The sequence below is a fragment of the Nelumbo nucifera genome, chromosome 1, assembly GCF_055504915.1.
Source record: "Nelumbo nucifera cultivar China Antique chromosome 1, China Antique-T2T, whole genome shotgun sequence".
Classification (NCBI taxonomy): domain Eukaryota; kingdom Viridiplantae; phylum Streptophyta; class Magnoliopsida; order Proteales; family Nelumbonaceae; genus Nelumbo; species Nelumbo nucifera.
This window is the reverse complement of record NC_142649.1, coordinates 110,677,670-110,689,185: the sequence shown is the minus strand read 5'-3', so window position 1 is coordinate 110,689,185 and position 11,516 is coordinate 110,677,670.

Genomic DNA, 11,516 nt, shown 5'->3' with positions numbered 1-11,516 from the left:
TGGGTCATCAATATAATATATATTGGATGATACGGCCTGATACATTGCAAAATTTTAATTCTAAACAATTTAAAAAATGGCATTTGGACAGTAATCAAACCTAGAAGATCCGAAGGAATTCCAAAGTTTTCTCTCTCTTCCCTTTTGCTTTGAACTAAAAAAGCCTGTTTGGATCAAAGGATCAGGGTGTCATCCAACGGCAAATCAAATATTATTAAATTTTTGAAAGCATGACATCATCATTTTCGATTAAATTTTCAACATAAACCGGGGAAGTTAAAGCAAATGTTAGAAAAGATAGTGGAGATTAAAGCAATTTGCTCAAAAAATAAAAAATAAGGGCTTGGGGACTTTCTCTTTAAAAAGGTTAACAACGTAATATCTTCTTGTGCGATAAAACTATTTCTCTTTTTCAAAAAAAAAAAAATTATTGACTAGTCCTCCCAAATTTTAAACCATTTTAAGTCGTCCATGTCCTTTCTTTAATTTTACTATATTGGCCAAAGTATTGCTGCCTCTCCATGCCCAAACCAAAGCTTATATTGTATAGCGTCCTTTAATCCATGCATCACTAACGTCCATGCAATAGCCTTTCTTGGTAAGGATGACTAACAATGGGTCCACATAGATGAGATGCGTGGCGGATATTGTCCGGGTTTACTAGTGGAAGATGGTCATAACAATCTATGAAGATGACACCTATGGCAGCGATTCAGAGATGGTCGTTCTTCTCTCCAATGCCCTCCAAGCAGTAGGCTCGGAGATTGAATATCGAATGGCTCTCCCACGTTACCAGTGTCCTTGATTCCGTTAACTCTTCTGCCATCTTCTCCAGGTAAGGAGTTTTGGGAATCAAGACCCATTTCTCAGACAGTAGCCCGTCGTTCAAAGAATTTTACAGTGAATTCAAAAAAAAATTTCCGTTAACTCTCCGAGCACACGATACCATCTCTACAGCAACACAGGCAATGATGGAGAAATCAACTTGTAATAGTTGTACTTCAAGAGTGTTATTAGAGAAAATCCTATCAACCGATTTCAATGGTTTAAGTGGAGAAATTCGATTCACAGATGGAGAATTATCAATCTTGCCAAATTTTCAAATAGTAAATGTGTTTGGAAAGAGTTACAAAGAGCTCGACTTCTGGTTGTCTGACATTGGTTTCTTTGAGAACCTCGGAGAGAAAAGTGGTGGTGGTCGTACTCTTAGAACCATGGAAGGCTTGATTTGTCCCGTAAATTGGCCAGGAGGACTACAACGAGCTCCACTAGGTTGGGGATTTCCTTCTAACGGTGAACTGATGAGAATCACTATGATGAACTTGTTGAACAGGTTTATTACCAGGTGATGAATCCATCTCTGAAAATAATGTTATATGAGTTTGTGCATTGATATCTTCCTATTGCAAGAGGAAGAAGATGAACAGTATTTTTATCCTTAATTGATATTACTTTTAAAAAGTTGTCATTATGAGATATAATCATTTTTTTTTCTTTTTATTTTTATGTGCCTTACGAGGACTATACAATGGGATAACCCATCCCCCTATAAGTCATAATCCCCTTTTTCCAATCTAGGTGGATGGATCCCAAATCTTCACCACAACCATACCTTATCAACTCATTCATCAGTTGACACCTTCAATCAAATAAAGCGTTGTCTACTATTCAAATAAATATCTTTTACAATTTCCTTTGGACATTTAGTACAAGTTCATCCCACATTCAGCTTTTCTTTCTTTTCAAAGAGATGTGGCCTTATCATTCACAATGAAAAAGTAGTACCTAATTCATAAAAGGAGTGAAAGATTTTATTTATATAATTTTTATTTTTTGATGGCCAGCAAAAAAGGGTGTTTGACTATGATGTTAAGACAAGAAAAACCATGATAGTGGAAAAACCAATAGCCAATCAACCAATATCATAAAAGTGGTGCCAATAAATCTTTATCAAAACTCACAGGGTTCTGATATGTTAAAATTAAGGATGATCATTGGTCGGGCCAGGCCGGGACTGATTCCAAGCCTAAGTCTCTTATATAAAATTTTGGGCTAATTTTTTAAATCATTTCTACTGTTTAGCTAATTGATAAAGTATATCCACCTCTATTGTTTCTGACAATTGATTAGTCTTACCCCTGTTATTAGCATCTTTAATATTTTGTCAAAATTTGTACAAATGTGACACCACGTGATTGTTTACATTTTTTTAAAACTCAATATTACCCTCGTCCCCTTTGTCTTGACACAATGGCAAAACACCAAAACCCATTCGTCCTTTGACCTCTTTCTCTCTCTATCTCTTCCATCTATATTTCTCTTTCTTCCTCCTCATTCTTCTTCCACCTTCGGTGAATAAGGTGAAGAGAACTTTGATGGCCTCCATTAAGTAGTGAAGAGAACTTTCTAGTGAGAAATAGTTAGAATACATTTACTCGGCATAGTTTAACGTCTTCTTCGTTTTCTACGGCCGTTAGGCGTGTCCTGTCTTCTTCATCGAACATCAGTTCTCCTCCGGTACTTTCAGAGATGAGAGAACACATTCTAAGACATTAACGAGAAATTTCAATTGAATGATTTTGAAATGAATACACAAATAAATAGACAAAAAACTAAAAACATATTGATCTTTGCTTGCCTAAAAATACCTTAAGGACAACGTTCAGGGGCTTTCTTCTTTGATTGATGATTTTGTACATTTTTGAAGGGGAGGAGAGATCCATCCTATGGACGCCCAAAGATTGCGGAATAAGGGGCGAATTTCAAAAAATTTTCTCTCCCTTCAACTGGGAATCGTATTCCCTATTTAGAAAATCGTATTTTCAAGGATCAATCTTGAACCATAAACTGAACCAGATCTGAACCAAAAATAATGGGAGAGGATTATACCTGATACAGAGAAGTAATATCTCCCAATGGAGGTGTTCACGCCCAAGGAAGGATCCAAAGACTGCTCCCACTGAAGATGGCGTAGTGCAGGGTGGAGCAGAATCAGCAACGTTCTTCAAAAGAACTTGACCCTTCATAAGGATCAACTGGACGACTTGAGTACAGCTCCAACCAATCTTTTCACAAAAGATTGAACTCAAGATTCAATCTTGATTGCTCCCTAGAACTGGAGATCGAACTGAAGGAATGGCAATAGCAGGAATGTGGCGGCAGGAGAGAATTCGCAGTATATAGAAATCTCTCAATCTCTCTTTCTTCAAAGAGAAGAATGCTGTTGATCTTGTTGTATTTATTAGGCTGCCGCCCCCTTCCCCTTTTATAATCTTAAAGGGATCAGCTCCTAATCAGATTAGGAGCTGCTAATCCAAATCATATTTGGGTTAGAAGTCCCTAAGGGATAACCCTTATCTTATCTGCAGATCAGATCAGCTGTCTCCTAATCTAATTAGGAGGTTTCCAGATCTAAATCTCATTTAGATCTTGGACTCTCTGAGTGGATAGGGTCTAAGCCCAATCCTTTCAGCTGACCCTCTTAAGAATTCGCCCCCTTTAAATGACTGATCAAATCAGCCAGTTCGAAATGGGCTTAAGGCCCATTTAAGGTTATGTACTCAAAAGGCTTCCAAATTGCTGCCCAGTTGGGCTTCCTTGTATGGCGTGGGACCCAAGCATTGATCTACACATCAGCCACATGAGTTCGGCCCAGCCTTTGTTACAAGGCCTGGCCGAATACACTATTAATGACAGTGCGCCCCCTGAAACCCATCAAATGGGCTCTATGGGCCCAACACTTACACTAAGTGGTCCCTGGGCCAAGCCACCTTGTAACACCCAGGGACTGTGGGCAGATGCAAGATTAGCCCATCAGGTATTATCCTCAATGGTCTTACACTTAACCTCTCAGCCCAGAATGATCATACACTGCCCGATAAGAGAGGACCTCTCCCTCGGCTGCAAGGAACAGTGTTGCACTCTCCACTTATATGGATCCCGGGAATTAAAACCTTCTTGCAAACAATTTAGAAACCATACATATATACTTTTATATCTTATATAAAATATATTTTGCAAAACAAATCTTAACGGTTGAAATCGGCTGCCGGCAGTCTTGGTTTCCATCAGGGAGAGTGCATCCCCGATCATTACCTTTGTCCGACAAAGGGGTTGATCCTCTCACTATGATCACCCACTCAGATGAATTCTCGAACTGTCCCAACATACCCAGGTTTTGAGCCCCGCTAAGGATCTCACTGATTGGTACATCAAAGACAGCCCAATCCGACACCTAGTGCAGTATCATAATCGAGTCTACGGGTCGGGTGTAACTTTCCAGTTTTGCCCATCAATCTCCAAGGTCCAGGGCAATACTGGAAATCTGGTCCAGTTCATAGATTCAATGAATCCTACACTATATGTGCCTAGGGTCTCACCCTGGCAGCTGAGACAAGCCACCCCAACCGACGTGGTGGCACTACAGTGTCAGCCTTGTCAGGATAGGTCTCCCCAGGCCGATCCACTGGCTGTGAACATTCTAAACTAACACGAGTCTCATTAAGTGTCCAGTTTAAGGGTATTACACAGAAACATACCAAGGGAACATGAATCAAATATGTATCTTTATTCATTTACAATAAACTCATAAAGTACATCATTCTGATTGAAGCTAAGGGCATACAAAACTGTCTAACAGCTCCCACTTGCACTTAGGTCCAATCAGATACTAGCTGGAGTCCCATGCTTTCCACGTGTTTCTCAAACACTTTCTGTGATAGTGGCTTTGTCAATGGGCCTGCTACATTTTCCGCTGACGCTACCTTCTGAATCAGGACGTCCCCTCTACCAACAATCTCCCGCAGTACGTGGTACTTCCTCTCGATGTGCTTCGACTTCGAGTGGGCTCGTGGCTCCTTAGCCTGAGCAATGGCTCCATTGTTGTCACACAACAATGGGATGGGTGATGTGCTGGACGGAACAACTCCCAACTCGTGAACGAACTTCTTCATCCACACAGCTTCTTTGGCAGCCTCACTTGCGGCAATGTATTCGGCCTCGGTCGTGGAGTCTGCAGTGGACCCCTGTTTGCTGCTTTTCCAGCAAACAGCACACGATCCTATCGTGAAAACATATCCAGATGTAGACTTTCTATCATCTGGGTCTGACTGGAAATCGGCATCTGTAAACCCCTGGATCTGTAGTGAGCTACCGTCGAACACCAGACAAAACTCTTTTGTCCTTCGAAGGTACTTAAGTATGTTTTTCACAGCAGTCCAATGCTCCTGCCCTGGGTTGGCCTGAAATCTGCTTACTACACTCACTGCCTGAGCTATGTCAGGACGAGTGCACAGCATGGCATACATGATGCTCCCTACGGCTGAGGCATAAGGAACGTCTTTCATGCCATCAATCTCCTCAGAAGTCTTGGGAGACATCTTCTTGGAGAGAGTGACTCCGTGCCTGAAAAGAACATTTCCTTTCTTGGAGTTTTCCATGCTGTATCTTTTGACTATTTTGTCAATGTAAGCAGATTGGGATAATCCTATTATCCGCTTCGATCTATCTCTATAGAGTCGAAGACCCAGTATATAGGAGGCTTTTCCAAGATCTTTCATGGAGAATTGCTGCGAAAGCCATACTTTCCCCGTAGTTAACATTCCCACATCATTCCCAATGAGTAGAATGTCATCTACATACAGAACCAAGAAGGTAACCTTATCCCCACTATACTTCCTGTAGACACAGGGTTCATCCGGATTCTGCTCGAAGTCTAACGATTTGACAGCAGAGTTAAAACGGATGTTCCAACTTCTAGAAGCTTGCTTAAGCCCATAAATGGATCTGTTAAGTTTACATACCATGTTTTCCTGACCTGCAGCAATGAAGCCTTGCGGCTGCTGCATATAGATATCTTCAGTAAGATCTCCATTCAGGAATGCAGTTTTGACATCCATCTGCCAAATCTCATAATCATGGTATGCTGCTACAGCTAGCAGGATCCTAATGGATTTAAGCATGGCCACAGGCAAAAAGGTTTCCTCATAATCGATGCCCTCTTTCTGAGTGTACCCTTTCGCCACCAGACGAGCCTTGAAGGTCTCAACTTTACCATCAGGGCCCTTCTTCCTCTTGTAAATCCATTTGCAACCGATTGCCTTTACCCCGGAGGGCGGATCTACTAGAGTCCAGACTCCATTGGTCTCCATTGAGTCCATCTCCGCTCTCATGGCCTCCACCCACTTCTAGGATTCTATGTCCAACATAGCTTCCGCGTAAGTCACGGGATCCTCCTCACTAGTCAAAGTTTCCACCAGGTAACTATCCTGGTCATAACCATAACGGACTGGTGGCCTGGATGCCCGAGTGGATCTTCTAAGTTGGTCACTACCTGGAACTTGTGGGACATCTCCCACTGCTCCTGAGCTCTCCTCATCAAGAACAACTTCCTGACGATGGGTGTCCATGATATAGTCGGTTTCCAAGAATTGCGCATTTCGACTGCAGAACACTTTCTGCTCACTTGGGTCATAGAAAAGGTAACCTACAGAGCCTTTTGGGTAGCCTACAAATAGGCAACGGCTGGTCTTAGATTCCAACTTGTCTGCACTCGTTCTTTTGACGTGTGCTGGACAACCCCAAATCTTCAAGTGTCTGACACTTGGTTTCTTTCCGGTCCAAAGTTCATATGGAGTATTCGGAACCGATTTGGTTGGAACCCGATTCAGCACGTAAATCGTAGTCTCTAATGCGTAACCCCAAAAGGATGTGGGTAACTCTGAGTGTATGAGAAGCGACCGGACCATATCTAATAAGGTCCTATTCCTCCTCTCTGAAACACCGTTAAGTTGTGGTGTAGTAGGAGGAGCTAATTGTGATACTATTCCATTGTCCTTTAAGTAGTCCCTGAATTCGTCAAAGAGATATTTGCCACCTCGATCGGATCGAAGGGCTTTAATTTCTCTCCCTAACTGTTTCTCGACCTCTTGTCTAAACTCTTTGAACTTTTGAAAGGATTCAAACTTGTGTCTCATTAGGTACACGTAACCATATCGTGAAAAATCATCTGTGAAGGTGATGAAATACACGTGTTGATTTCGTGTCCTAACACTCAGGGGACCACATACATCAGTATGTATTAGGTCAAGTGTGCCTGCACATCTTTCAGGCTTACCGTCAAATGGCCGTTTCGTCATCTTGCCTTGTAGGCAAGGCTCACAGGTGGGAAGATCTTCTATAGCTAGAAAATCCAAAGGACCATCCTTTACCAACCTTGTGATTCGGTCAACACCGATGTGGCCAAGTCGGTAATGCCACAGACACGTGTGATTAACTGTATCACGGGCTCTCTTCTTGGGGTTTTCAACCGACGTAGTTTCGGTTATGTTAGTTTCTAGAGAAGGATGTAGAACATAGAGACCGTTCTCCAGTTCCCCGTATGCGATGAATCTGTTGTTTCTTTTAATAGCAATCGTATTACTAAAGAAGACAGAATAACCATCTGCACACAGTTTTGAGACAGAAATCAAATTTCTTCTTAAATTTTGTATATAAAGACAATCTTTTAGTACAATTTTTCCTTCTCTAAAATATAATTCCACGGTTCCTATGGCCGCGGCTGCAATAGTTGCAGTAGTCCCCAAGTAGAGTGTGACTTCTCCTTCACTCAGCCTTCTGCTTACCTTGAACCCTTGCAGTGAGTTACACGCATGAGTTGAAGCCCCGGAGTCAATACACCAGGATGCAGAAGCTACCAATAAATTGGTTTCTATAACACAAGTTTCGAAGTTACCTTTCTTGGATTCCAGGTAGGCAGGACAATTCCTTTTCCAGTGGCCGGTCTTCTTGCAGAAGTGACAGGCATCCGATGCTTTGTCTTTCTTCTGCTTCTTTCTTTTAGTGGCTTTCTTCCGAGGCTTCTTTGCCTTCCTCTTTCTCTTGCCTGTCTTGCCAGCTTCAACAAGCATGGCTACAGGCTCATCCTTTTTAATCAGTTCTTCAGCTCTTTGCAACATATTGCTGAGCTCTTGTAAGCTGACATTCAGCTTGTTCATGTTATAGTTTATGATGAACGGATTAAAGGAAGGAGGCAAAGAGTTAAGGATAGCATCTATCTGGGTTGCAAGGTCCAGCCCGGATCCAAGAGCCTCCAGTTCATTGATGTATCCCATCATCCGAAGACAATGGTCGTGAACTTGTTGGCCCTTGGACATTTGTGTGGTCATGAACTGTTTCAAGACCTTTTGTCGAGTAGAACGATTCTGCTCTTCATACATCGTCCTAAGACTGTCCAATATGTCCTTGGCAAGTTCGATCTGATCGAACTGCCTCTGTATCGGATTGTCCAGCGAGGCAATGATGTAACACCGGGCAAGGGAGTTTTTCTCCTCCCATTCTTGATAGTCTCTCCTTCGGGCCTCAGAAGCCCTATCTCCCGGACGCTCCGGGGCAGGATTCTTTGCCACTTTATCAAGTTTTTCAGAAGCAAGGACCAGCGTAAGGTTTCTATACCAGTCAGCATAGTTTGGGCCCTTCAACTTGTTGTCATCAAGTAGCTTTGCAAAGGATCCGTTTGCCATTTTCTGATAAAAGAGCAAACATCACTCCACGACCTAATTTGATTCATGTTCATTTCATAGATATGGATTTTAATCTACGATCCATTTCCATTTATTCATCTCTAAGATTTCCCTCCTTTCTCAGTGACGGAGACTACGGGTTGTCTCTGGAATTGTGGGAAATCACATAGGGTGCATGAGGCCAACTGTTTCAGCTGCATAACCCCACCACCTTTCTGTGAAGGATCATATCCACTCATCATATGAGTTTTCCCTTTGGCCTCTGTCAGACAAGGTTCAGAGCCGTTTTCAGGTAAACCTTTCTATCCAGTGAGTGCTTACCCATCATGTTCGTGAACGCCAAGGTACCGTGAGAGAGTTCCCATTTTCTGGTGAAGCCCCTCCCACATCGGTCTATGACGCCCCTATCATCTTATGAAACACTTAGACAAGCCCAACAGCAAATTGATAGCCCATTTTCTAGTGCGTTTCCTCATTACTGAAGGACCCATCTTCGTGCTAATGATGGAAGGCCTTTAGAGAGTTCATCATATGAATCTCCCTATCACATGCACTCATATTATCTGGAGGGAACTGATAATTACGCCCTAGTTTTATCTTTAGGTCAAACCAAAGTGGCTCCCACTGACTTTCATAAAGCCAGATTTTGGGGGGCCTAAATCAGCTAGGGTTCCGCACGAGGCCTCATGATGAGGTGTGGGGGCCCACCACTGAGGGAGGTCATCCAATGACCAAAAGGGACACCATGGCAATGATGTGCATTCAGCCATGGTGTGCGAAAGAGCCACTGTCGATTGAGCATGGGCCAAGTACTTATGGCCCATGTACGTAGCACATCACACATCCACACATCTTATGTAGGGATAAATTGATCCAATCAATTAATTATCTGTAAAGCCCATTTGCAGCCCATTTTAAATCCATAATATTAACCATTAATATTATTCAGGTATATGGGCCTAACGGTTCAACCCATATAGCTTTATGTGTTAAGTGGGCTATTAGCAGTTTTAACTATTTAAAACTGGGCCTTTACAGGTTGGGCCGAATTAACCATTTAATTAAACATCAATCCTCAGGCCCATTAGTGGGAAAATTAGGGCTGACTTTCAGCCTTGATTAAACCCTAGATTTGGTCCAAACAGTTTGAACCAATCTTGGTTCGAATGGGTCTAGGGTTTGATTTCTAATTAAATCTTTAATTCAAGAAAATAATCTGAAATTAATTACTGATAAAAGAAAAACAACAATCAGTCAAACAGGGCTGTTCGTACAATCCATCCTGCAAAACAGAGGTTAGATCACAGAATGCAGTTTCATAAACTGCAAATCGCAGATAGCGATTCTCCCATCTGCGAAATCTTCTTCTCTGCGATTTCTCCCTTTCTGCGCCGCCATCTTCGATCCAAAATAAAATAAAATAGAAATCCTATTTCTATTAATTATTACATCAGATCGAATGCCTATACATTGAGTCTAAAAATAAAAAAAAATATTTACAGACCAAATGTAATAAATAAATCAGGAAACTGCAAATCTTGCAGGTTCCCTGCGCAAACCAAGATTTCGATCTCCTCTTGTACGAACAGCCCATAAATCAAGAAAATCATAAAGAACAATTCTAAATAATAATCAGATTTATATAAAATTAATTTCAGATTATTCGCCCATTAATTTTGGGAAAAAATTCCCAAAACCCATATCTGCGCAAATCGGGTAGAACACCTTCTGCCCATTTGCGCAGGTTCAGATCTGAAACAAATTGGTTCAAGATTTGAACCATGGCTCTGATACCACTCAAGGGGAGGAGAGATCCATCCTATGGACACCCAAAGATTGCGGAATAAGGGGCAAATTTCCAAAATTTTTCTCTCCCTTCAACTGGGAATCGTATTCCCTATTTAGAAAATCGTATTTTCAAGGATCAATCTTGAACCATAAACTGAACCAGATCTGAACCAAAAATAATGGGAGAGGATTATACCTGATACAGAGAAGTAATATCTCCCAATGGAGGTGTTCACGCCCAAGGAAGGATCCAAAGACTGCTCCCACTGAAGATGGCGCAGTGCAGGGTGGAGCAGAATCAGCAACGTTCTTCAAAAGAACTTGACCCTTCGTAAGGATCAACTGGACGACTTGAGTACAGCTCCAACCAATCTTTTCACAAAAGATTGAAATCAAGATCCAATCTTGATTGCTCCCTAGAACTGGAGATCGAACTGAAGGAATGGCAATAGCAGGAAGGTGGCGGCAGGAGAGAATTCGCAGTATATAGAAATCTCTCAATCTCTCTTTCTTCAAAGAGAAGAATGCTGTTGATCTTGTTGTATTTATTAGGCTGCCGCCCCCTTCCCCTTTTATAACCTTAAAGGGATCAGCTCCTAATCAGATTAGGAGCTGCTAATCCAAATCATATTTGGGTTAGAAGTCCCTAAGGGATAACCCTTATCTTATCTGCAGATCAGATCAGCTGTCTCCTAATCTAATTAGGAGGTTTCCAGATCTAAATCTCATTTAGATCTTGGACTCTCTGAGTGGATAGGGTCTAAGCTCAATCCTTTCAGCTGACCCTCTTAAGAATTCGCCCCCTTTAAATGACTGATCAAATCAGCCCAGTTCGAAATGGGCTTAAGGCCCATTTAAGATTATGTACTTAAAAGGCTTCCTAATATAAAATATATTTTGCAAAACAAATCTCAACGGTTGAAATCGGCTGCCGGCAGTCTTGGTTTCCATCAGTGAGAGTGCATCCCCGATCATTACCTTTGTCCGACAAAAGGGCTGATCCTGTCACTATGATCACCCACTCAGATGAATTCTCGGACTGTCCCAACATACCCAGGTTTTGACCCCCGCTAAGGATCTCACTGATTGGTACATCAAAGACAGCCCAATCCGACACCTAGTGCAGTATCATAATCGAGTCTAGGGGTCGGGTGTAACTTTCCAGTTTTGCCCATCAATCTCCAAGGTCCAGGGCAATACTGGAAATCT